The sequence below is a fragment of the Panthera pardus genome, unplaced genomic scaffold (genome assembly GCF_024362965.1).
Source record: "Panthera pardus isolate Hobbes unplaced genomic scaffold, ASM2436296v1 HiC_scaffold_19, whole genome shotgun sequence".
Taxonomy (NCBI): domain Eukaryota; kingdom Metazoa; phylum Chordata; class Mammalia; order Carnivora; family Felidae; genus Panthera; species Panthera pardus.
Genome location: NW_026526754.1, coordinates 16,364,891 through 16,389,975, shown reverse-complemented (window position 1 = coordinate 16,389,975; position 25,085 = coordinate 16,364,891). Strand labels below are relative to the sequence as shown.

The 25,085-nt window shown below is 42.6% G+C and overlaps 1 long non-coding RNA gene across 1 annotated transcript in view; it reads left to right on the top strand.

The window, feature by feature from the left end:
• Positions 1–3,083: 3,083 nt before the first annotated feature.
• The window catches only part of LOC128778187 (uncharacterized), a 71,892-nt gene continuing 49,890 nt past the window's right edge, over positions 3,084–25,085 (top strand). Inside the window, exons 1-2 of the long non-coding RNA XR_008423570.1 lie at positions 3,084–3,197; positions 4,066–4,159. This is a non-coding gene — a long non-coding RNA (uncharacterized LOC128778187). The remainder of the gene's footprint in view (positions 3,198–4,065; positions 4,160–25,085) is intronic.

The following is a 25,085-nucleotide window of genomic DNA, read 5'->3' as shown; positions in this document are numbered from 1 at the left end:
TTCTGAGCACCTGTTTCCCGGTCATGCTGTCAACCTGCATGAGAAGCACACATGCACCAGCCCAAGTTGGCAAAAAGAAGCAACAGAATCCTACACGGCTTGGAGCTTGTGGCCAATTTCCAAGGGACTTCAAGCCCCATGATTCAGCTGAGACTTAAATGTTAAATGTTTAACAGGTTCTTGAACAGAAAGAAGGTCCTGAAAAGTTTGAGGTATGCACTGACTTGCTTTAAGAGACATTTTTATAGAAGTTCTCATAAAAGACCAATCTTCCTTATAGTCTGAAATTAAACAGAACAGAATTTTAAAACGCAGTAACCCCGATGGAAACCTATTACATTGATGTGATTACCAGTGATCTTTGGAAGTTCTAAATATACAGCACAGGATTTGCTTATTGGAATGAAGACAGTCTTTAAGAATAACCAATTACCTCTTTTATTTGTCATATTTTAAATGCTTTGCTAATACACTCAAAGAGTGAGCCATTAAAAAAATTTCTTCTTTTTTTTTCTTTTTTTTTTTTCTTGCCAACGTACAAATCTTGCAATAGAGCAAACGGACATATAAGGACAGGGAGAGAATAACAGAATTCTTTAAATACATAGAATTGTAACTGAGGGAGTCGTACATTATGACTAGCCTGTAGCATGTTTAATTAAATTAAATCCAAGTGGAGGAAGCCCAGACGTCCTTTGGTGACAATCAGAACGGCCCAAAGGCAGCCATCAGGGCTTCAGTGTAGCTCTCAGGCTGGAAATCCAGAGTCTACGGGTCAAATTTGCAGATGCCTATTTTGTAAAAAATGTTTTGCTGGAACACAGCCACGCCCATTGTTTGCGTATTGCCTATGGTGGCTTTAGTATTACTACTCTCTTCTGGAAGGAGATAGTAGCCTCTACCGCTTAAGAAAGAGAATGTAATCAGACCCTTTGTGATTTGAGGGTTTAAAAGAAAAGGCTGGGTGGCTCAGTCGATTAAACGTCCCACTTCAGCTCAGGTCATGATCTCGCAGTTCATGGGTTCGAGCCCCGTGTTAGGCTCTGTGCTGAGCACTCAGAGCCTGGAGCCTGCTTTGGAGTCTGTGTCTCCCTCTCTCTCTGCCCCTCCCCTGATCATGCTCTGTCTCTCTCTGTCTCAAAAATAAATAAAAACACTTAAAAAAAAAACTTAAAAAAAAGAAAAAAGTCAATGAGCTATTAAAAAACAAAAACAGGGGCGCCTGGGTGGCGCAGTCGGTTGAGCGTCCGACTTCAGCTCAGGCCATGATCTCGCAGTTTGTGGGTTCGAGCCCTGTGTCAGGCTCTGTGCTGACAGCTCAGAGCCTGGAGCCTACTTCGGATTCTGTGTCTCCATCTCTCTCTGCCCCTCCTCTAATAATGCTCTGTCTCTCTCAAAAATAAATAAACATTAAATAAAGAGAAAGAAAGAGAAAAAGAGAGAAAGAAAGAAAGAGAAAGCTGCCCCAGTTCCAAAGAAGGTGGACCCTAGAACCAGTCTGGCTGGAGGGTGGGGTGGATGGCAGGCCCATTGTTGGGGATACTGAGTGAACTAAGCACTGAGAACAGACACGGAGGGTGTGCTCCGAGGTGCTCAGTGCTGGAGGAGAGGGACTGCCCTCCCTGGAGGGGCCCTTGCTGGTCTGCTCAGTCTCTCTCTCTCTTTAGCAGCTGAGGAGTCCCCTCCATCTGCCTGGCTCTGCACAGGACTTGAGCCACCACAACCTCAAGGACCAGCAAGAAATGGGGAAAGAAACTGGCCACTGCCAGTCCGATTCCCCTCTGGGGTTGTGCAGGTTAACGAATCCTTTTCTGTTCCAGAGATGAAGCCGGAAACGGTCTTTTTCCTGTAAACTGAGTGAAGCCCAGAGAACTCAGCTTTGTGTGATCAGACACCTGAAATCTGGAATGCCGTCTGCTGTCTTCCACAGACCCAGCAGGGAAGAGAAGGAAACTCCTCGACCAAAGAGAGGTAGGGCTTCTGTGGTTCCAGACACCGTGTGCACGGGGAGACGGGCAAAGGGCTGAGCTGCTGATGGCGTGTGGGCTTCTCTCTGAGGCGTTTTCCTAACACCAGACAACTCCCCAACACCCACTGGGCATCCAACAATTCGACTCCATTCTGATGCTAACCCAATGAGGTTCTGGAGTGATGGGAAGTTCAGAGTGGGCGGCCAAGAAAGAATTCTTGAAGACGTCTTTGGTGCAAAGAGGTGACTCTTGATTTCCTTTGTTCATATAATACACACACACACACACACACACACACACACACATTTAATGTTTATTTTTGAGAGAGACAAACCCGTGGGCAGAAAGAGCTGCCCTGGGGTTGTGAAGACTGGTTATATACTACAGAGCTGGGGGAGGTTAAAGTCAAGAGGAACTTTCTTTTTTTGTTGTTGTTGATATTTGTTTCAATGTTTGCTTTGTTTTTGAGAGACAGAGAGTAAACACCAGCAGGGGAGGGGCAGAGAGAGAGGGAGACACAGAATCTGACGCGGGCGGGCTCCAGGCTCTGAGCTGTCAGCACAGAGCCTGACACGGGGCTCAAACCCACAAACCGTGAGATCGTGACCTGAGCCGAAGTTGGATGCCCTACCCACTGAGCCAGCCCAGCGCCCCAAAAGGAAGTTTCTTAATGGGGTTTCCATATGTTAAATAAGACTCAGATTACTGGAGGCCTAGCTATTGACAAACTAAGGTTGTTTTCCCCTCTAGCAAAGCATTAACTTTAAGACAGTAGGGAGTTACTGGACTTTAGGCTATTGATAAGATTGCCCTTTTCTTCTAAACTGATGGAGACTCTATCAGTTTAACCATTTGTTTTGGGGCCTTTCCTTTGTTCTTGGGCAGCCGGAAGTGACTGAGGACTGTCAGACTTATCTCACCTGCAGGGGGGTGGTTTGGTGGGTGTCAGCTTGCCTTCTGCTCTCTCATCAAAACTCCCAGGATTCACACAGACGCCGTACCTCAAGGGCTCCATAGCCTGTTAGACTGACCCCACTTGGGACACCAGCCACAAACGGGGTGCCCAGGCTACCCCCACTTTTTCCTGACCCACGATCCCCTCTCAGGTTCAACGTTTGCTGGAACGGCTCCCGGAACTCTGGAAAACACTTTACTTAGGTTTTACCAGCGTTCATGGAACAAGGAGGCCATTACACCGAATTGGCTCTAAAGCCTTGGCGGCTTTCGGTCAGCAAATCAAAATCTAAGCTTGTAACTGCCTCGGGGTTAGAAAGTCAAAACACTAAGGACAGCCTACCTACAAACAGCCCACGAGGCTGTGAGCTTTAAGCTTTAGCCAATCGACCGTAGCCTTACCCTGCTTCCACCTTTGCTCTACCCAAGCCTCTCTGAGCTCCCATTAAAGTGCTCTAGCCACACCTGGTTTCACACTGCCCGGTTCAAAGCGGTTTTGCTCAAATAAAAGTCATAAAATTGTTAATGTGCCTCACACGTTATCTTTTAATAGTTCTAGTGTCAGGGAACCCAAGGAGATCCCCAACATCCCCTGGGACCAAGAGTCACCAGATGATGGTACCTGCTGGATCCCTTGAGCTCGCTGCTGTGGCTGCCCCGGAAGTGGTGGGCCCATCCTACTTGGATCCTGGTGTGTTAAGAGCTTTCAGGTTATTTGAGCTTTTTTTTTTTTTTTTTTCCAGACAATCCGGAAACCCACTGGAGTCAGACCGAATCTGATTTAGAAACTGGATAGGTCCGGTGTCAGACTGGTTCTGACTTAGAAACCAGCTGGGTCCAGGGTCAGACTGGCTCCAGGGCTGGACTGCTTCTGGTTAGAAACTGCATTGAATCTAGAATCAGACTGGTTCCAAGTCAGAGTGACCTGGGTCCAGTGTGGGTCCTCAGGTATTAACATTTTGTTTTAAGGCTGAACAAGCCGATTAACCTCACTGAAGATAATCTTGAATTACAGTGGCCACAAGAGAGAATTTTTAACCTAGGCTTACCAGTTACGAGGTGCTCCAGGAGGAAAAAAAGGGTCTCAGTCAGGCCCTCACTATAAAGGATAGAGGGAAAATTATTTTTTCCTTCTCTGTAGTTTCTGGTGACCAGGATGAGACTTCCTGGGATACCCCACTCACTCTGGAGCCTGAAGGCAGCATCCTTGGAAAACTGGCAGAAGACAGCAAAGGGTAAGAATTCTTATCAAAGGCAGGGATCCCAGATCCCTACCTGTAGTGCGGGGTCGAGAGAGGAAGGTAAAATTTCATGTTGTCTCTTCCTTTCCAAATTCGAATTGGCAGGAAAAAAATATTGGTTATCAATCCTTTCTCTCCCAAGGACAGCTCTTGCTGTCTCGTTTTGTGTGCTGAGAATTTGGTTTGGGTGCTGTCAGATTGGAGGCTCCCAAAATACGGCCAGACAGAAATGGGGACGGTAGCCCGTTTGTGGCCAGGGTCCTACCAACCGTTGCCAGCTCTCAAGGGGAATTCCTCGGTCTTTCTTTCAGTTTTCTCTAGGAGTGGCTCTGCATCTGGGAGGGTAGTATCCTTTGCATCTTCTTTGGGGACCTTCTCTTGCACCTTCCCCTGTGTCCATGGGGTTGTTCACTATTGCCAGGAATATTTGCTGTTTGTCCCAGGTGAAACCTGACAATGTATTCCAATATGTTCAAAAGGTGTTGTTGTTGTTGTTTTTAAGTAGCTCTAGGGTCATAAGTTGACCAAATTGGAAGCTGATATCCAGAGCCTGTAGGAACTTTTCTTAAGCCTTCTCCCTTAAGCTAAAATGAAACTATATACCCAGAGGGAAAGCCTTGTGGAAGTACTTACTAAAAATTCTGAAGAAACACAACTCTAAATCTAGAGCATAGAATTATTTTTTTAAGTATTTCTTTTTTTTAATTTAATTTTTTTATTTTTAATTTTTTAAATTTTTTTTAAATATGAAATTTATTGTCAAATTGGTTTCCATGCAACACCCAGTGCTCATCCCAACAGGTGCCCTCCTCGATGCCCATCACCCAGCCTGCCCTCCCTCCCACCCCCCATCAACCCTCAGTTTGTTCTCAGTTTTTAAGAGTCTCTTATGTTTTGTCTCCCTCCCTCTCTAACCCTTTTTTTTTCTTCCCCTCCCCTATGGTCTTCTGTTAAGTTTCTCAGGATTCACATAAGAGTGAAAACATATGGTATCTGTCTTTCTCTCTATGACTTATTTCACTTAGCATAACACTCTCCAGTTCCATCTATGGTGCTACAAAAGGCCATTATTCATTCTTTCTCATTGCCACGTAGTATTCCATTGTGTATATAAACCACAATTTCTTTTTCTATTCATCAGTTGATGGACACTTAGGCTCTTTCCATAATTTGGCTATTGTTGAAAGTGCTGCCATAAACATTGGGGTACAAGTGCCCCTATGCATCAGTACTCCTATATCCCTTGGGTAAATTCCTAGCAGTGCTACTGCTGGGTCATAGGGTAGATCTATTTTTAATTTTTTGAGGAACCTCCACACTGTTTTCCAGAGCGGCTACACCAGTTTGCATTCCCACCAACAGTGCAAGAGGGTTCCCATTTCTCCACATCCTCACCAGCATCTATAATCTCCTGATTTGTTCATTTTAGCTACTCTGACTGGCGTGAGGTGGTATCTCAGTGTGGTTTTGATTTGTGTTTCCCTGATGAGGAGTGATGTTGAGCAACTTTTCATGTGCCTGTTGGCCATCTGGATGTCTTCTTTAGAGAAGTGTCTATTCATGTTTTCTGCCCATTTCTTCACTGGATTATTTGTTTTTCGGGTGTGGAGTTTGGTGAGGTCTTTATAGATTTTGGATACTACCCTTTGTCCGATATGTCATTTGCAAATATGTTTTCCCATTCCGGTGGTTGCCTTTTAGTTTTGTTGATTGTTTCCTTGGCAGTGCAGAAGCTTTTTATCTTCATGAGGTCCCAATAGTTCATTTTTGCTTTTAATTCCCTTGCATTTGGGGATGTGTCAAGTAAGAAATTGCTGCAGCTGAGGTCAGAGAGGTTTTTTCCTGCTTTCTCCTCTAGGATTTTGATGGTTTCCTGTCTCACATTCAAGTCCTTTATCCATTTTGAGGTGTTTTTTTTGTGAATGGTGTAAGAAAGTGGTCTAATTTCATCCTTCTGCATGTTGCTGTCCAGTTCTCCCAGCACCATTTGTTAAAGAGACTGTCTTTTTTCCATTGGATATTCTTTCCTGCTTTGTCAAAGATTAGTTGGCCATAGTTTTGTGGGTCTAATTCTGGGGTTTCTATTCTATTCCACTGGTTTATGTGTCTGTTTTTGTGCCAATACCATGCTGTCTTGATTACAGCTTTGTAGTAGAGGCTAAAGTCTGGGATTGTGATGCTTCCTGCTTTGGTCTTCTTCAAAATTACTTTGGCTATTTGGGATCTTTTGTGTTTCTATACAAATTTCAGGATTGCTTGTTCTAGCTTCGAGAAGAATGCCAATGCAGTTTTGATTGGGATTGCATTGAATGTGTAGATGCTTTGGGTAGTATTGACATTTTGACAATATTTATTCTTCCAATCCATGAGCATGGAATGTTTTTCCATTTCTTTATGTCTTCTTCAATTTCCTTCATTAGCTTTCTATAGTTTTCAGCATACAGATCTTTTACATCTTTGGTTAGGTTTATTCCTAGGTATTTTATGATTCTTGGTACAGTTGTGAATGGGATCAGTTTCTTTATTTGTCTTTCTGCTGCTTCATTATTAGTGTATAAGAATGCAACTGATTTCTGTACATTGATTTTGTATCCTGCGACTTTGCTGAATTCATGTATCAGTTCTAGCATACTTTTGGTGGAGTCTATCAGGTTTTCCATGTATAATATGTCATCTGCAGAAAGTGAAAGCTTGACATCATCATTGCCAATTTTGATGCCTTTGATTTCCTTTTGTTGTCTGATTGCTGATGCTAGCACTTCCAACACTATGTTAAGCAACAACGGTGAGAGTGGACATCCCTGTCGCGTTCCTGATCTCGGTGAAAGCTCTCCGTTTTTCCCCATTGAGGATGATCTTAGCTGTGGGCTTTTCATAAATGGCTTTTATGATGTTTAAGTACGTTCCTTCTATACCAACTTTCTCGAGGGTTTTTATTAAGAAAGGATGCTGAATTTTGTGAAATGCTTTTTCTGTATCGATAGACAGGATCATGTGGTTCTTATCTTTTCTTTTATTAATGTGATGTATCACATTGATTGATTTGCAAATGTTGAACCAGCCCTGCAGCCCAGGATCCCACTTGATCATGGTGTATAATTCTTTTTATATGCTATTGAATTCGATTTGCTAGTATCTTATTTAGAATTTTTGCATCCATAATCATCAGGGATATTGGCCTGGAGTTCTCTTTTTTTGCTGGGTCTCTGTCTGGAATCAAAGTAATGCTGGCTTCATAGAATGAGTCTGGAAGTTTTCCTTCCCTTTCTATTTTTTGGAAGAGCTTAAGAAGGATAGGTATTATCTCTGCTTTAAATGTCTGGTAGAATTCCCCTGGGAAGCCATCTGGTCCTGGACTCTTATTTGTTGGGAGATTTTTGATAACTGATTCACTTTCTTCGCTGGTTATGGGTCTGTTCAAGTTTTCTATTTCTTCCTGTTTGAGTTTTGGAAGTGTGTGGATGCTTAGGAATTTGTCCATTTCCCTGATGGGGAATGGGTCATTTGACCATTTCCCTGATGTCCATGAACATCAGGGAAGTTCTCAGCTATGATTTGTTCAAGTACACCTTCAGCCCCTTTCTCTCTCTCTTCCTCTTCTGGAATCCCTATTATACGGATAGTGTTACGCTTGATTGCCTCACTTAGTTGTCTAATTCTCCCCTCATACTCCTGGATTTTTTTTATCTCTCTTTTTCTCAGCTTCCTCTTTTTCCATAATTTTGTCTTCTAATTCACCCATTCTCTCCTCTGCCTCTTCAATCCGAGCTGCGGTTGCCTCCATTTTATTTTGCACCTCATTTATAGCATTTTTTAGCTCCTCATGGCTGTTTCTTAGCCCCCTGATCTCTGTAGCAATAGATTCTCTGCTGTCCTCTCTACTTTTTTCAAGCCCAGCGATTAATTTTATGACTATTATTCTAAATTCTTGTTCCGTTATATTGCTTAAATCGTTTTTGATCAATTCGTTAGCTGTTGCTACTTCCTGGAGTTTCCTTTGAGGAGAATTCTTCCTTTTTGTCATTTTGAGTAGTCCCTGCGGTGGCTCCAAACTGTCTGGAGTAACTTGCGTTGGTGGGCGGGGCCGCAGTCAGACCCGATGTCTGTCCCCAGCCCACCGCTGGCGCCACAGTCAGACTGGTGTGTACCTTATCTACCCCTCTCCCAGGTGCAGGACTCACTGTGGAGTGGTGTGGCCCCTGTCTGGGCTACTTGCACACTCCCAGGCTTGTGGTGCTGCTTTGATGGGATCTGGTGTATTAGTCGGGGTGGATCCGCAAGGTGAACAGGGAAGGGAGGGGCCCAGCAGCACTGGGAGGGAGGCAGGCAGATCCGTCGGAGGGATGGATCCACAGAAGCACAGCGTTGGGTGTTTGTGCTGTGCAAGCAAGTTCAGTGCCGGGAACTGGTTCCCTTTGGGATTTCGGCTGGGGGATGGGAGAGGGAGATGGCACTGGCGAGCGCCTTTGTTCCCCGCGGAGCTGAGTTCTGTCTTCTGGGGCTCAACACCTCTCCCTCCTGTTGTCCTCTCGCCCTCCCACTCTCGGAGCAGAGCTGTTGACTTTTAACATTCCAGATGTTAAGTCCTGCTGGCTGTCAGAACTCACACAGTCCGGCCCCTCCGCTTTTGCCAGCCAGACTCGGGGGCTCTGCCTTGCAGGGCGGGCTGCCCCTCCACCGGCCGGCCCCCTCTGGCCAGTCCAGGTAGCGTGCACCGCCTCTGTGCCCTTCCTACCCTCTTCCGTGGTCCTTTGTCTACACTTGGCTCCAGAGAGTCCGTTCTGCTAGTCTTCTGGCGGTTTTCTGGGTTATTTAGGCAGATGTGGGTGGAATCTAAGTGATCAGCAGGATGCAGTCGCCGCCATCTTCTCCCCATCCAATCCCCTAATTTTTTATTTTTAAGTAAGCTCCACGCCCAATGTGAGGCTTGAACTCATGACCCCAAGATCAAGAGTCACATGCTCCACCAAGCTAGCCAGCCAGGTGCCCCTGGACCATGGGATCTTTTGATTTCCATCTTAGTTGAAGAACTTCTCCTTGATACAAAATCAAGGCTAATGTAGTTGGATAGGCAGGTCAGTGTCTTGATAGGATATCATTCCAGCTGCAAACCAGTGCTTTGAGGAATTAAAATAACTGTACTGGTCTTACAAATCGAGTCTTTACAAGAACAGAAATGTGGCCATAGACACATTTTAAAGCAAACGTATCCTCTTTACCAATCTCCAGACTTTCCCAGTTCATTTCCAAAGACTTGCAAATATTGTGAAAGACTTGGATTTAGGAAACAAAAGCCCTTCTTGGGGGAACTTTTATCTTTTCTCTGTGCCTTTGAGATGTCATTGTAGGCACCCAGGGCCAGCTTTGAAATGCAAACTTCAGGGAGGTATTTCTTGTCCAAAAAACAAAAAACTACTCAGATGGATGAAAAATCTTTAAGTCTTTCCCACAATTATTAGTAAAAGCTTTAGCCATCTGAGCAGGTAAACTTATTTTATCTGTCAGAAACACAATTTGGATCCAACTGTTAATTTGTTTGTTTGTTTGTTTATTTATAAAGTACAACTATCCCCACAGTCTATTTTATTTTATTTTTTATTTATTTTTTAACGTTTCTTTATTTTTGAGAGAGAAAGAGAGAGAGAGGGAGAGAGAGAGAGAGCATAAACAGGGGAGGGGCGGAGAGAGAGGGAAACACAGAATCCAAAGCAGGCTCTAGGCTCCAAGCTGTTAGCACAGAGCCCAACATGGGGCTCAAACTCATGGACAGTGAGATCATGACCTAAGCCAAAATCAAATGCTTAACAGACTGAGCCACCTAGGCGCCCCCAACTGTTCTTTTATAAACTAGTGAGGTTTGCATTACTGTACTTGTATCCTGGCTAAAATTTTAAAATGAAAGTGATAAGATCTGAGTCTATATACATTTGTGTATTTTTATGTATATATACTATAGATATGTGATATTTTTCTACCCCTGGACTGTATAACCTATAACCAAAATTGATTTGTAAAGAGTTCTACTAGATTGGCTTAAAGACAAATAAACATTTACATAAATTAAGTACACTTTCAGAAATATAGAAATGAACCCAAATGTTTTTTCAATTTAATGGGATCTAGGATAATTGCAAAATAAAACCTAGTTTTAATTTGTTGGTTTAATTAAAACAGTCATATCTTTAGAGTTATCAGCATTGAATATAATATTTTCATTTTATTTGGTTTAATGAAAGTCAGGTTGTCTCTATTATAAATTTGTCAGCCAGAAAGATAAGATGATGGTTAGCTGTTTAATGTCTCATGAAATTTTTATGAGCAGTCTGAGAATAGTCCTTAAGAACAATAGATAGAAGTAAGATAAAAGTTTATTATAAAGAAACTTTTCAACAATAATGAGTATTTATGGTATGCCTATCTAAAAATAGTTTCCAAAGTCCTTTTGGTAACTTGAAACCTTAAAGTTATACTGAAATAAATTAAAGGGGGAATATTTATTGAATATCTAGATCATTTCCCAAAAAGACAAAATACCAAAACATTAATTACTGAACATAGGCTTATCTACTCTTTGGTTTCCTTTTACAGAGGAACTAAAGATACTCAGGTCTATTAGTAAACATGTTTTGTGCCACATTGAAAAGTTTATTACGGGGAAGAATATACTTCTAGAAATTGTGAAATGTATTTTTATAAATTTGCCAATCCGCAGAATGCTGGTGCAACAGTCTACCATTGCTTTCTTCTCAGTTTTCACTGGAATTAAGGATTCTAAGGACAAAGAGCTCTTATCAATATATGTAGTTAAAACTACTTGGAGGGCACCTCGGTGACTCAGTCAGTTAAGTGTCCAACTTCGGCTCAGGTCATGATCTCACGGTTTGTGAGCTTGAGACCCGTGTCAGGCTGTCTGCTGTCAGCTCAGAGCCCACTTTGGATCCTCTGTCCCCCCCTCTCTCTGCCCCTCTCCTTCTCTCAAAAATAAACATTAAAAAAAAAAAACCACTTAGAAATAATAAAGATGAGAACAACTGCGTACAAAGAATAGGTAAGGAAAGTAGAATGAGTGTTTGTTCCAGAATTAGAAACAGGAAAAACACCCAGACAGAATCAGAATGGATCTGAAAAAGTTGTAGAAGGTTTACAGGAAACAAATCTTGGAAATGGAATTTTATGTTTGGCCAGACTAACTAAAATGGGAATGAGTTTACTTAAGTTTTTAAAGAATGATTTTATTTTAATTTTTTTAATGTTTATTTATTTTGAGAGAGAGAGACCATGAGCAGGGGCTGGGCAGAGGGAGAGAGAAAATTTTTCTTTTTTTTTTTTTATTTTTTAATGTTTATTTGTTTTTGAGAGAGAGATAGACAGAGTGTGAATAGGGGAGGGGCAGAGAGAGGGAGACACAGAATCCGAAGCAGGCTCCAGGCTCTGAGCTGTCAGCACAGAGCCCGACGCCAGGCTCTAACCCATGAACTGTGAGATCGTGACCTGAGCCAAAGTCAGACGCTTAACTGACTGAGCCACGCAGGCACCCAGGGAAAGAGAAAATCTTAAGCAGTTTCCAGCTCAATGCAGAGCCCAACATGGGGCTCGATCTTAGGACAGTGAGATAATGACCTGAGCCAAAATCAAGAGTCAGACACTCAACCAATTGAGCCACCCAGACGCTCCAAGAATGAATTTTATTTATTTATTTATTTATTTATTTATTTATTTATTTATTTATTATGTTTATTTATTTTTGAGAGAGACAGAGTGCAGGCAGAGGGGAGGCAGAGAGAAGGAGACATAGAATCTGAAGCAGAGTCCAGGCTCCAAGCTGTCAGCACAGAGCCGGAAGCAGAGCTCGAGCCCACAAGCTATGAGATCATGACCTGAGCTGAAGTCAGATGCTTACCCTTAGGCTGAGCCACCCAGGCGTCCCCAAGAATGAGTTTTAATATCAGAAGTATACTTGTAGAATATTAGAATTTAGTTTTCTCTCTCTTAAAAGGACTAAGTTTTCCTGGACTCTTAGTCTGCGCTTGGTAAGAGATTGTGAAAGGTGTTTTTTTACCTTTTTGGTAACCTACCTGGAAAGCCAAGATTCCATGTCTTACCAAAATAATTTACTGTGCTTCACATTGTCTTTATCGGGTCTTTGATTACGTAAGAAAACCCAGTCTTCTCAATGTTAGAAGAACGAAGTTTTGTTCACAGCTGCGTAACCTTCTCCATTCACCTTTAAAATTGTCTGTTGTCATGTTAGTGAAATAGATAAATATCACTTCATAATGATCTGAGATCCTATTTAGGCCAATGTTGGCATCTTTTGGCACTCTGGCAACTTCCCCAAATCATGTTCTCAATGGAGTTTTTTTGATCTCAAAATAACTTTGAGATGTGAGGGTCCCTGTGCACACATGCATGTGTGTGTGCACATGTGCATGTGCACACGAGTCAAGGAGGGGCAGAGAGAGGGAGAGAGGGAATCCCAAGCAGTCAGACGTTCAACCAACTGAGCCATCCAGATGCACCAAAGACTTCTATTTTTTTTCAAAAATTTTTTATGTTTATTTATTTTTGAGAGAGACAGAGCATGGGCAGGGGAGGAGCAGAGAGAGAGGGAGACACAGAATCCAAAGTAGGCTCCAGGCTCTGAGCTGTCAACACAGAGCTCCACGTTAAGCTTGAGCTCACAGACTGAGAGATCGTGACCTGAGCTGAAGTTGGACGTTCAACCGACTGAGCCACCCAGGCACCCCTACCCCCAGGACTTCTGTTAAGTCAAGTTATCTAGATTGACACTCCCCAACCCCTTTGGACTCTTGCAAGATTGGAAAAGTGAGGCTTTGAGCGGGAGACTTCAGGATAAGGCAGGTAGGCCCAAGTAATTCATTTTTCCAGTGAAAGGTTGGCTCTTTTCATCCTGGTTATGAATGGCTGACATGCCTGCCATATCTCAGTCTGGACCACTCTGGTTGATGCCCAATGTGTGTAAGATAACTGATCAGTTCCTAGAATAGTCGGTAGTGGATTCTCTGACCAGTTTCATTTTCGATGATCCATGTTTTTTGGCCCAAAGATTGAGCATTCTCGGTTGATGCCAAGTCATGTTCATCGTATCGTTAGCACGATACAGACTGATTAGAGAAGTCACCCTCCCTAACACTCTCCATGCCGATGATTCAGCCTGTGGAGCTGCCTTTGTGCCGTCAGGGAGGGCGATCACCGGGACAAATATCCCAGAAACCACCTGGTTGAGTGCTTTTTGTAAATGAGCTCCCGGAGGCAGAACAGACTTGTCTGCAGACCATAAATGAACTAATAATCAACCTGACCGCTTAGAATGGAAGGAGTGGGGAAGACAGTGTGAAAGACCCTCCACAGCTTACCTGTCTCTGGTCCAGTCTTGTGATGGTGGCATTAGCTCCGTAAGCGTTGCAGGATTCGACCACGTAATGTGGACTGAGCCCCAGCACATGGCAGGTCTCCCCCATGGGAGCCATCAGCCACCACAATGATTTTGGGCCAGCCTAGCCCTACACCCTTCCTCATCAAATCAGCTGTAAACTAAGATACAAAGTGAGCAGCGTTTGCACAAACATGTACCCATGACACGGATGGTTTCTGTTGATGACTGAGGTGGTGGCAAGCAAACATACTTCGCTGTTCTGTTTGCTGTTGCTGCTGCTACAAGTATTCATGACGTTATCATTCACATAATTGTCTCAACGCTTAGAATCATAGCTGCAATTTAGGACCTATCTGTTATCCTAGGCATGAACTAAGAGTTGTAGGTGTATGCTGGCATTCAGCGTCGACAGTTCCATGAGGTGGGTGTTCTTGTTAAGTCCATTTTATAGATGAGAAAAACAGGGATTGGAGAAGTGAACTTATTGGCCAGTATCAAAGAGCTAATACGTGGCAGTCCTAACTGAACACAGGTCTCCTACTTCAAAGCTCACGGGGTTTGTTTGGTTTTTTTTTTTTTTTTGGCCACTCCTCCGGTAGGTACTAGGGATGCAGAAGGGAATACAACATAGTGTCTGCCCTCACACCTAGAAGGTTACATGACTCATTTGCAGAAATAATTGTCAGAGTAGAATGTAATCTTTCGCCCACTTTTAAGTAGCGTTGTCTTTTTATTGTTGAATTATAAAGAGTTCTATGTATATCCTAGCTACAAACCAGATACATGATTTGCAGAGATTTTATCCCATTCTGGTGATTGCCTTTTTTTTTTTAGTGGTTTCCTTTCAAGCGCAGACATTTTAATTTTGATGATGAAGTGTGATTTGTCCATTTTTTTTCTCTTGTTGCTTGAACCGTTGCCTAACCCAAAGTCACAAAGACTTACACCTATGATTTCTTCTAAGAGTTTTATAGTTTGAGCTCTGACATTTAGAGATTGGACCCATTTTGAGTTGACTTTGGTACATGGTAGGAGGAAAGGTTCCAAACTGATTCTAATTCATATAGCTATCCAGTGGTCCCAGTATCATTTATTGAAAAGATTATTTTTCCCCATTGAATGCTCTTGGCACCCTTGACAAAAGTCAATTGCCCGTAAATATACAAGTTTATTGTTGGACTCTCAATTTATTCCATTGTTCTATATCTGTCCTCATGCCAGTGTCATGCTGCCTTGATTACTCTAGCTTTGTAGCAACTTTTGAAGTTGGGATGTGTGAGTTCTCTAATTTTTTGTTTTGTTTTGTTTTGTTTCTAGATTGTTTTGTCGACTCTGGTTTCATGTACTTCTATATGAATTTTAGGATCAAGCTTGTCATTTTCTATATGTCTTATGTCTTTTTATTTCTGCCAAGAAGCCAGCTTGGAGTTTGATCCTGATAGCATTGATTCCCTGGACCAATTTGTGGCTTCTGGGAAGGGCTCACTCTGTGTCAAGCCCTATGCTAAGCATTTCACTGGCATTATATCACTGCATCCTCCAAGAACCTTATGATATATATAGGTACAGTGACCATGCCCATTTTATACATGAGGACAGTGAGGCTTTTAGAGTGTCAGAAGTCAGGTTTCTCGAGAAATAGATTCATAGACAAGATTTTCATGCAGCAGGTTCACTGAGGTGGGTCTGCAGGCTTAACATCTGGAGGGCAGGAGGGAAGCCGTGTTGGGTGGAGAGAGCAGTTGAAATGAGATGCGGTTACAACAGAGGTCTCAGCCAATCCCAGAACTGAGGCAAGACTTCATAGTTTTAGAAATAAACTCTAGGAAGCTAAAGCTAAAGCTTCGCCTCACTAACTGTGTTTAGTGAAAGTGTGGATGCTGTCTCGGTGGTCTGGGCTCACTGAGGTAGAATCTTTCTGATGGCCGTCCCTGCTCCTCAGCTCACCTGACTTCCACAAGAGGAGCCTGTAAACACTCTCTTTCCCAGCAATTGACATGTGAAATGCAAAGAGTCTGAGCAATTTAATAAGGACTCATCTTTCCTTGACTGTCAGCATGGCAAGACTACAAATCTTGTACTCTGGGAGCTTTAGGTTGCTTTTCAGGGCACAGCTGAGTCTCCACAATCAATACAATTTAACCATTTGCTCATGTTTTGCCAGAAGTCCGTAATGCGTTGACAAACATCTGATATATGGCTACGAAATTTAGATTTAGAGTTCCAAAGATCGAAATAGAGGATTCTCAACTTGAGCTCCTAAGGCCCCTGAAATGGTTAGTGTATGTGAATATATGTGTTTTATGGGAGGAAGACTCAAGCTTCCCTGGTAGACTTCATAACCCCCCACAAAATACAGGACCATTGGTTTAAAAAAAAAACAAACCCGAACTCTCCCCCCACCTTTTTTTTTTCATTTATATATCCACTTCTTGGTTTTTCCTGATCTTGCTGAAAATTGGTCTTGGGTTGATAATCTGGATCTCTGGTGTGCCATGAGGATAACAAGATGGAAAATCGCAATCCATCATACTACCATGCATCTGGTAATTAAACTATACACCGGTGGCCCAACTCTGGTCTTTTCTGCTCATCGGAGAGTTGGGCATTGTGCTGAGAGCTTTTGCCTTGCTTTAAAATACTTGTTTGCATTTTCATCTATCCCACAAATATTTCTATACTGTATTATACTAGGCGATATGCAGAGTCTTTGTGGCGTACAAAAGGTTACCTATAATCTCAATAGGCCTTCAGTCTGTTTGAGACTTAAATAGAAGGAAGGGGAAGTGACATTTATTGAGCATTTTTGTTTTGTCAAGAGGCTAAAAGCATATGTTATCCTGTTTGCCTCTCAACAATCCGAGGTTGCTATTGTCCATTCCCTCAACTGACAATTCTTTTTATGAACCAGAAGACCAAGGCTCAGAGAATTTGAAGAACTTATCCTTGGTCACATAGAAAATGAGTGGTGAAGCATATTTAAGAAATGCTGTGCATACACTTGTTCTTGCTTATACATCGGGGCTCTTCCTCTTTTCTCTTGTAAGGGATTCTCAGTGAGTGGTCAAGCAAGACCCTAGAAGTTCCTTTTAACTTTAAGCATGGGAGAGGAGGACTGTTCCTATCCCAGCAACAACAGTATCAAAGGAGGATGAGGGAGAGAAGACAGAGCTGAAATAAGGGCTCTCCACTTTACCCCATTTCCCCACCCCATTTGTTTGAAAGGGAAGGTCAACTCTGACTAGCATGGAATAATTTTCAGAGTTGAGAGGTCTGGGAAGAATAGTTAGGCTTCCTTCTTTTTCCTGGAAAGGAAACTGAAGCGAGGAGATTATCAGTGCCTCTCAGATGATTTAATAGAGTATTCCATCCTTGTGGTCTTCTCAGCCTGCCTTCACATGATAGCATATTCACATGATAGCATGAAAGCATATTTCTGTCCCTGCTGCCTCTGTAGTCCTAACTTTCAAGTCTAACACTATCAATGCATGATTATTTGCTGTGTACTAAGCACACATGCTATGTGTTTGTGGGAATAAAACTACTACGTTCTGCATATGTTTCCACTTAGTGGATTATACTAGAAACACCCCAAAGGTGCATGGTCTGGATAGGGAGACCTCAGAACAGGTCTACCCCAACGCTCAGTGTCACGAAACCGACCAGTGCTAGCTAAATGTCTTCTTCGTGCCATACATTGTACTTGACATATCCACACACCTTATTCCATTTCATCTCCAACGATAATCCTTTGAGCTTGGTCCAAGGATATCCAATTTTTAGTGGAGGACACTGAGTACCTGAGAAGTTAAGAAATTTCTTTTATTTCATCTGGTAATTAGTCATTGGTGGAGCCCACGTGTGAGATCAGGTTGACGAATCCTACTTTCCCCCTCTACGTGGATGCTTGTCCTAGCAGGTTAGCCCACAGGGATTGGGATCTGAGCACCTGGCTACAGGGGAGCTGAGAATGCTCTCCAGGGGCTTGGCTTTTATTCTGTGCCCCTTGGGGAATCCAGCAGATACCCAGGGTGGAGTATGTGTGTGTGGGTATGGGTGTTATCTTCTCTACAGTTGGGAAAATGTGCTCACGATGGATGAAGAACAAAATAAAGCTAACATCCATTGCATACTTATGGACATCTGCTAAGGAGCCTATGGACATTGTCTACTTCAACTGTCATAATGACCAATAGAGGCAGGTACAGACCTACAGATAAGAAGATGAACCTTGTAGAAGTTAACTTGCCCCAGTTAACTAAGCAAGTTTGCTAGTTAACTAGCAAGTTAGGAACCTTACTTTGTACCTAGGTCTGACTGACCTCAGAGCCTTAATCACTTTGTTGCTTTGCATCTAATATCAAGAGCAATTATTCTTTCTGTACCCAACATCCCAGTCTCTGCTAAACTGCAAAAACCTTTTATTTCTGGGCAGTTCAGTTAAGTAAGTTTTATTGCCTAATGTCAGAGCGCTTTCTTTTTTTATAAAGTATTTTTTTAAATTTTTTTAACATTTATTTATTTTTGAGACCGAGAGAGACAGAGCATGAACAGGGGAGGGTCAGAGAGAGGGAGAAACAGAATCTGAAACAGGCTCCAGGCTCTGAGCGGTCAGCACAGAACCCGACGCGGGGCTCGAACCCACGGACCGTGAGATCATGACCTGAGCCGAAGTCGGACGCTTAACTGACCGAGCCACCCAGGCGCCCCAAGAGCGCTTTCATTTAGAGAGCTGCCAACTTGAGATAACCTCCCTCTTTAGTTTGTTGTTGGTTAGTCATTCACTGGGGCTGCTGTTAATTTTAATTAGTTGTTTGACCTTTGACCACTATAAAGTTCATCTGATTAAAAAATATTTTCTTAACATAGAAAATTGCCAACAAATACCAAAAGCTCTAGGTCAGCCAGGTCAGACATGCTTGAATAAATAACCACAGAGCTTATAAAATGTCTGCCTATGCCCTTGACATTTGTAGAGAGACATTTATGACCCCAACACAATCTTTACTATCATTGGGTTATTGCTAACATACCGATCTTAACTTGCCCCCGAGTTTTGATTTTTCCAATGGCATACTTTTGCGCCTTATGCTTTTCACATTTTCTGCATTACTGGTACTACACAGATCTCATCCCAATTAAGATACACACACACACACACACACACACACACACACACACACACACACACACACATCTATGTATACTTTCTCAGCAAAGAAAGCTAATGCCATGTTAATGGTACTCTATAATATAGAAAGGCAACAGAAAGCTTCTGTAGTGGACGGGGAGAGGGGGCTACAAAGACAGCAGAAAGAATGTAAATTAAGCATAAAAGAAGATTTCCACCTTGTTGGAAATTGGAGACGTCTAATGAAGTTTCAAATTGTTATTTGGCAAGAACGTCCTTCTTGGAAGATGCCTAGAAGTAGGGTCAATTTCTTTGGTAATTCTTGGATTTAGGAAAAGACTCTTGGATTTTGTAAGTTTTCTTACAAATCCATATATCCATTTATTCTTTACTTAAATCTCTTGATTGAGCTCTTATTCTTTGGTGGTGTACAGATTGCTAGGCAGAAGTAACTTGGTGGAAAATACTTGAAAGAATCGAAAGGAGGGAAGAATAAGTATGATACTTTGCTTCTGGTCAGAATTTTCTCGTTAAATTTATACACGTGTAGACTGTTTTTCCTCCACTATTTTGAGGTTGAGCTTCCATGGTTATAACCTTCTCCCTACATTGTAAGTTGGGGTGGAAGCTGGTCTCTGGGGGCTAGATCCATGTTACTGGCAAAAGAAAAAGTTCTTAAGACCTAGTCTCTGCTTCACGTGATTATTTTTCCCTTTCTCTGTAGCTGCACTGTGGTTGTTAAAAATGTCTTTGTTTTTTCTACAAAGTGGGCTGCAACTTAGGTCAATGGAAATCTTGGTTACTGAAATATTAAGCTCTCAAGTGAGTCGGGGGGTATAACTGTCAAATGTGTTTGACAAGCACAAAAGTATCAAAATAAGTTGGTCCATTAAAGTCCACTTACATATATAAAACATTTTCCTCAATTTAAAAGTAATACATCTGCTCATTTTAGAAAGTGTGTAAAAGAGGGAAAACACAAAGAAGAAAATAAAATTCACCCATAAAATCCTTCATCCAGAAGTAACAGCTTATTAACAATTTAATGCATTCCTTTTCAATCTCATGTGCTTGCTAATGGCTGTGTGTCTAAAAATCTACAATAGTGTCTGCTCTGTTGTAAACTTAGTAACTATTTGTGGTATGTGAACAGGATGATTTATGTGACCAGAGTCTGTTTGGGTTTTGACTACTGTGAATGTTCTGTCAGTTATAGCTATAAGCAACATTAATCTCTTCTGAGTTATTCCTGCTTGGTACTTGATTTCCTTTGGGTGTTTGACCTTGAGAGCCTGCTCTCCAGATTTATCTACATAAATACGATAGTACATGTTAAGGGTGCTAATAGCTTAATTAGATAATATAGCCCCATGTTAATGTTAATATTAATTTTAACCTGTAGTATGCCCCCAGAAGGGAGTGGTAGCATGTGGTGTTAGAGAACTGAGCCTGAAGCTATGCAGATATGGATTTTAATCCTGACTCATTACCTTCTAACCTTTGCGGCCTCAACAAATTACTTAATCTCTTTGAGCATTAATTTCCCCATTGCTAAAATGACATAGTAAAAACACATATCCTATGGTTATTGTGAGATGAAAATATGTACAAGGAAAAAAAAATCACTAAATAAATTTGAATGGCCCACACTGGGACTCAGAAAATTCTTTTTTTTTTTAATAAAAAAATTTGTTTTAAGAAAATTCTTGGGGTGCCTAGGTGGCTCAGTCAGTTAAGTGTCTGACTCTTGATTTTGGCTCAGGTCATGATCTCATGGTTTGTGGGTTTGAGACCTGTGTCAGACTCTGTGCTGACAGTGCAGAGCTTGTTTGGGGTTCTCTCTCTCTCTCTCTCTCTCTCTCTCTCTCTCTCTCTCCCTCTCTCCCTCTCTCTGCCCCTTTGCTACTCATGATCTCTCTCTCTCTCTCTCTCTCTCTCTCTCTCTCTCCCTTTCTCATAAACATTAAAACAATTCTTTAAAGAAGACATGGCTTGGGGCACCTGGATGGCTCAGTCAGTTGAGCATCCAACTTTGGCTCAGGTCATGGTCTTGTGGTTCACCAGTTCAAGCCCCACGTGGAGCTCTGTGCTGACGGCTAGGAGGCTGGAGCCTGCTTTGGATTCTGTGTCTCCCTCTCTCTCTCTGCCCCTCCCCCGCTCACATTCTGTCTCTGTCTCTCAAAAATGAATAAAAACACTTAAAAAAAAACATGGCTTGTGCCATGTAAATTTTTATAAGTGGAAAAGCCATACTGTTATAAGGTTAAATAGTACCCTAGATTTTTTTTTCCCCAAATGAACCATGCTAAAAGATGACAAATATTAAAATTGAGCATTCAGTCTTCAAAGAGAAACTCTAGGGCTGATGGGCTGATTTGGGTTGCTCATTCTGGCTAAATCTACACCTTGGAAAATTACTGTCATTTTAATCTTCTTCTCCTTGTTCTTTGAATACTCAGGAAATTTCTTTTCTCAGAGCCACGTGTCATTTGATTTTTGAGCATTTGCTTCTAAAAAGATGAGGCCCCTTTTATCTTAAGTTCTTGGAAATCAGTTTGCAGCTGGTGATAATTTTCACTTTCTAAGCCTCTCCTATAAGTAACAGACTGCCATGCCCTTCTACCTGCACTGTCTCATAAAATTGTCACACAAACTTTAATGAAGTAAGGGTATTATTCCACTTTCTAGCTATCTTCAAATGTTACAGAATTGCTTTCTGTCTGTCAAAAAGCTGATTTGGCAAGAAAAGAAGACCGCCGTGTCCATCAATTGTCACTGGCCCCCTGTGGTCAGCTGGTGTTGGAGCTGGGGGTGGTCGAGAGGCTAAGTCAGGGGCGATATATTTTCCCAGGCCTCTTGTCACCTTGGTGCGCAGGCGAAGGCAGAGACTAGGCCGCTGCCCCTTCCTCTCCAGGAGGCTGAGCAGGGGCTCCTGGAAGGCGCCAGTAGTGAAAAAGTGACCATTGCGCCAACAGCCCTCCATGTTGCCGAAATCGACTCCTCTCGGCCAGAGGTAGCGGACATTGGCGGGGTCCAGCGCAATCTGCTGCGGGCGCCCCTGCGGCGAGCCCCACGAGCGCGTTCGGCGGGGTCAGCTTCAGCACCCGCGCGAGCGGACAGCGACGAGTGCCGCGTCAGCCCCACCGGCCTGGGCCCCACCACCAGCAGAGCCGAGCAGGCGCGCTGCCTCCGCGGCCGGTCCGCGGCCGCCCCGACCGACCGCCACCACCAGCAGCCCTGCCAGCCGCGTGCCCAGCACCGTGTCCGGCGCCGAGGCGTTGCCGTTGGGCCCCGTGGTCCCCGCGCCCATCCCTTCCAGGGATCTTGCGCTGCTGCAACCACTACGCTACCCCGGGGCAGGGCCCCTCCCCTCCAGCCTGCACACACCGCACCCCCCCCAACCCTGCCCCTTGACACCTCTCTCCGGCTTCTGGGGTGTCAGTAGGCAGACCGCCCAAACACGTAAATAGTTCCAGAAGTGGTTGCTGATAAGTATACCCTTCATCGGGCTCAAGGCCGTGGTCACCCTTAGACATCCTGATGTCACCTCTTGAGACCTTCTAAAGCGTTGTTGTTTTACCCCTACTGTATTTCAGAACAGGTTTGTCGTTGTTTGTCATTCTGTTCTTTTGGTAACTTTTCAGTTTAATGCCGGTCTCCTCTATGTTTTTGTTCTTTACTGTAGGCCCAGTTCTTAGCACACCTTGCCATTTGTGTAACCCAAATGAGTATACCAGATGTAATAATAATGTTACCTGCTACGCGTGAGGCTTCTTACCAGTGCTGCCCGTCTGGCGCCAGCAGCTGGGTTTTTTTAATTTATTTATTTTTAGCTCAGTAGAGTAATGAATGTTTGTCACATGAACCATTACCAAAAAAAAAAAAATTGAACTGTTTATTTTTAATCCTCACAGTTTTATGAGTTAAATATTATGGATATTATGAACATTATTGTTTTACTCTGGTTTATTTACAGATTGGTGAAGTATTCAGAGAGGTAAGATGACATCTTCCAGGTCACAAAGCTAGTGAGCACATAAATGCTGGTATTCAAACCCGGGACAGACTGACTCCAAAATTAGTGGCATTTACAGGGCCTGCTTTTGCTTAAGTGTGTACCAACTTTTTAGAAAGCAACTTAGCGCCATGTTGGAAAGTGTCTAAAGTTATTCTTACCCTTTGATTCAGTAATTCCACTCTGGAAATCTGTATTAACAAGGCAGGAAAATCCAAAGTCAAGAAGAAGAAGAAAAAATCACCACAAAGATGTTAATTACAGCATTGTTTACAGAAAAAAAATTAAAAGCAAAATTTCCATTTATTTAAATAAATATAAAACATTTATATTTAGTTGTTCAAGTAAAATTCCAATCAAAAATGTGTTTGGAAAATTGCAATCATGTATGTCCTCAAAGAATAACACACTGGAATATTATAGAACCATGGAAAGTACATTATGAAAAGTCTAGGAAAATGGTTATATTTATAAGTAAAATAAAGCAGGATATAACATTGGTTAATGAAGTATTCTCTACAACTTTGCATGGGTGTTGGTAGAATTAGACCCCGCTGGATATATATGCCCAATAAATATTAAATGGATAAATAAATGAAAAAGACTGAGATAAGGGATAATTTCTAAAATGTTTTTTCTACTCTTCAATTTTTTTCTTTAAAAAAAAATTTTTTAATGTTTATTTATTTTTGAGAGACAGAGTGTGAGGAGGGGGGAAGGGCAGAGAGAGGGGAAGACATAGAATCTGAAGCAGGCTCCAGGCTCTGAGCTGTCTGTACAGAGACAGACTCGAACTCATGGGGCTCGAACTCATGAACCCTGAGATCATGACCTGAGTTAAAGTCGGACGCTTAACCGACTGAGCCACCCAGGCGCCCCTCTTCAATTTCTTTCTATGGTGAGTTGTTTTGGTCTTATAATGCAGCAAAACTATAAAGATGCCATATCTAGAGTATTTGCTTGCTTATAAATTGTATTTGCAAATCTGAGCTCACAGTGCTGTGAATGACCTATCATTCCTACTGATAGATAAGGTTTAGGGACCCAAAGTTTATTCTTGGAATCCCATATGTCCTAAGTGTAGAGTCTGGGTCTTGGGACTCCAAGTTGCATGACCTTACCCGACCTTGACCTGGACTGCCATGTTCCAGACTCTGAATTAGGAGAGAGGAAAGTGAATTCTAGTCCCTACCCTGTCCCTGGCTTGCTGGGTGATTTGGGTAACTCACTTCTCTCAAGGTCTCTCTTTCTTGGACTTTTGCCCTGCTGCTGATCTAAGGTGGCTTTCTTTTCCATTCCCTCTTTCAGTGGAGAGAGGGCTGTCTGAGAAAGGGGTGACCATCATGTCTAATACTGCCCCCTCTGGTCACTCCATCTTCCATCTGCCTGTTTCATTTCCTTCTGTTGCTATTTTCATTATGTCATTTAGTGATGCCGTTTTGTCATGTCGATCCTTCCACATTTTGTGATGTCCTTTTCAGAAAAGACCTTGTTTATTTTTTGTGTATTTTGCCTATCTAGAGGGAAGCTCTGTGAGATCATAGCCTAACCTGGGCGATCAGCCAACATAGACTAGTTCAAATGGAAAAGATAACTCATCTTGTCTTGTGTGGCTTGAAGGAATTGGAGTAGCTCATAGGATTTACAGAAACGGAAACTGGGACCTAAGAGATGATGAACTCAGCATGATGTGAACACACATACACATGCTTATTTCTCCCCCCACCCCAACCCCACCTCATCATTTCCCATCATCACCATCTTTGTTTTCCTTCATTCTGCACATTGCATCCATCTGGAAGGAAAGAATTCTGCCAGAAGCCCTAAATTCACTGTTCCAATGTAGCATCTCCGGCAGAAAGAGTTCATTGTTCCGTGTCAGAGGGCAACCACTGGAAAAGATTCTACCTGGCTTTTCTTGGGTTGTGTACAACTCTTGGAACCAGTCACACTAGGAGTAGAATTGTCATCTGTGCTTGCTCATGTGTGTGCATGTGTGTGTGTTTTTTTTATCATTAGTGTATATTCAGTTTGGTGTTTCTCCACAAAAAGTTATTTATTTTTAAGTGTTTATTTTATTTATTTTACGGATGGGCAGAGAGAGAGGGAGAGAGAATCCCAAGCAGGCTCCATGCTGCCAGTGCAGAGTTCAATGTGGAGCTCGATCTCACGAACCACGAGATCAGGACCCAGGCCGAAACAAGAGTTGGCCACTCAACCGACTGAGCCACCCAGGTGCCCCTGAAAAACTTATTTAAATCATTGACCATTTTGTGGTGTTCTATTTAAACTACATAGTAATAAGCTGTAAATCCACATAGCTTCCATATGTGAACAGAAGTACTAATATTTTCTTCTTAGATTCCAATGGATAGTC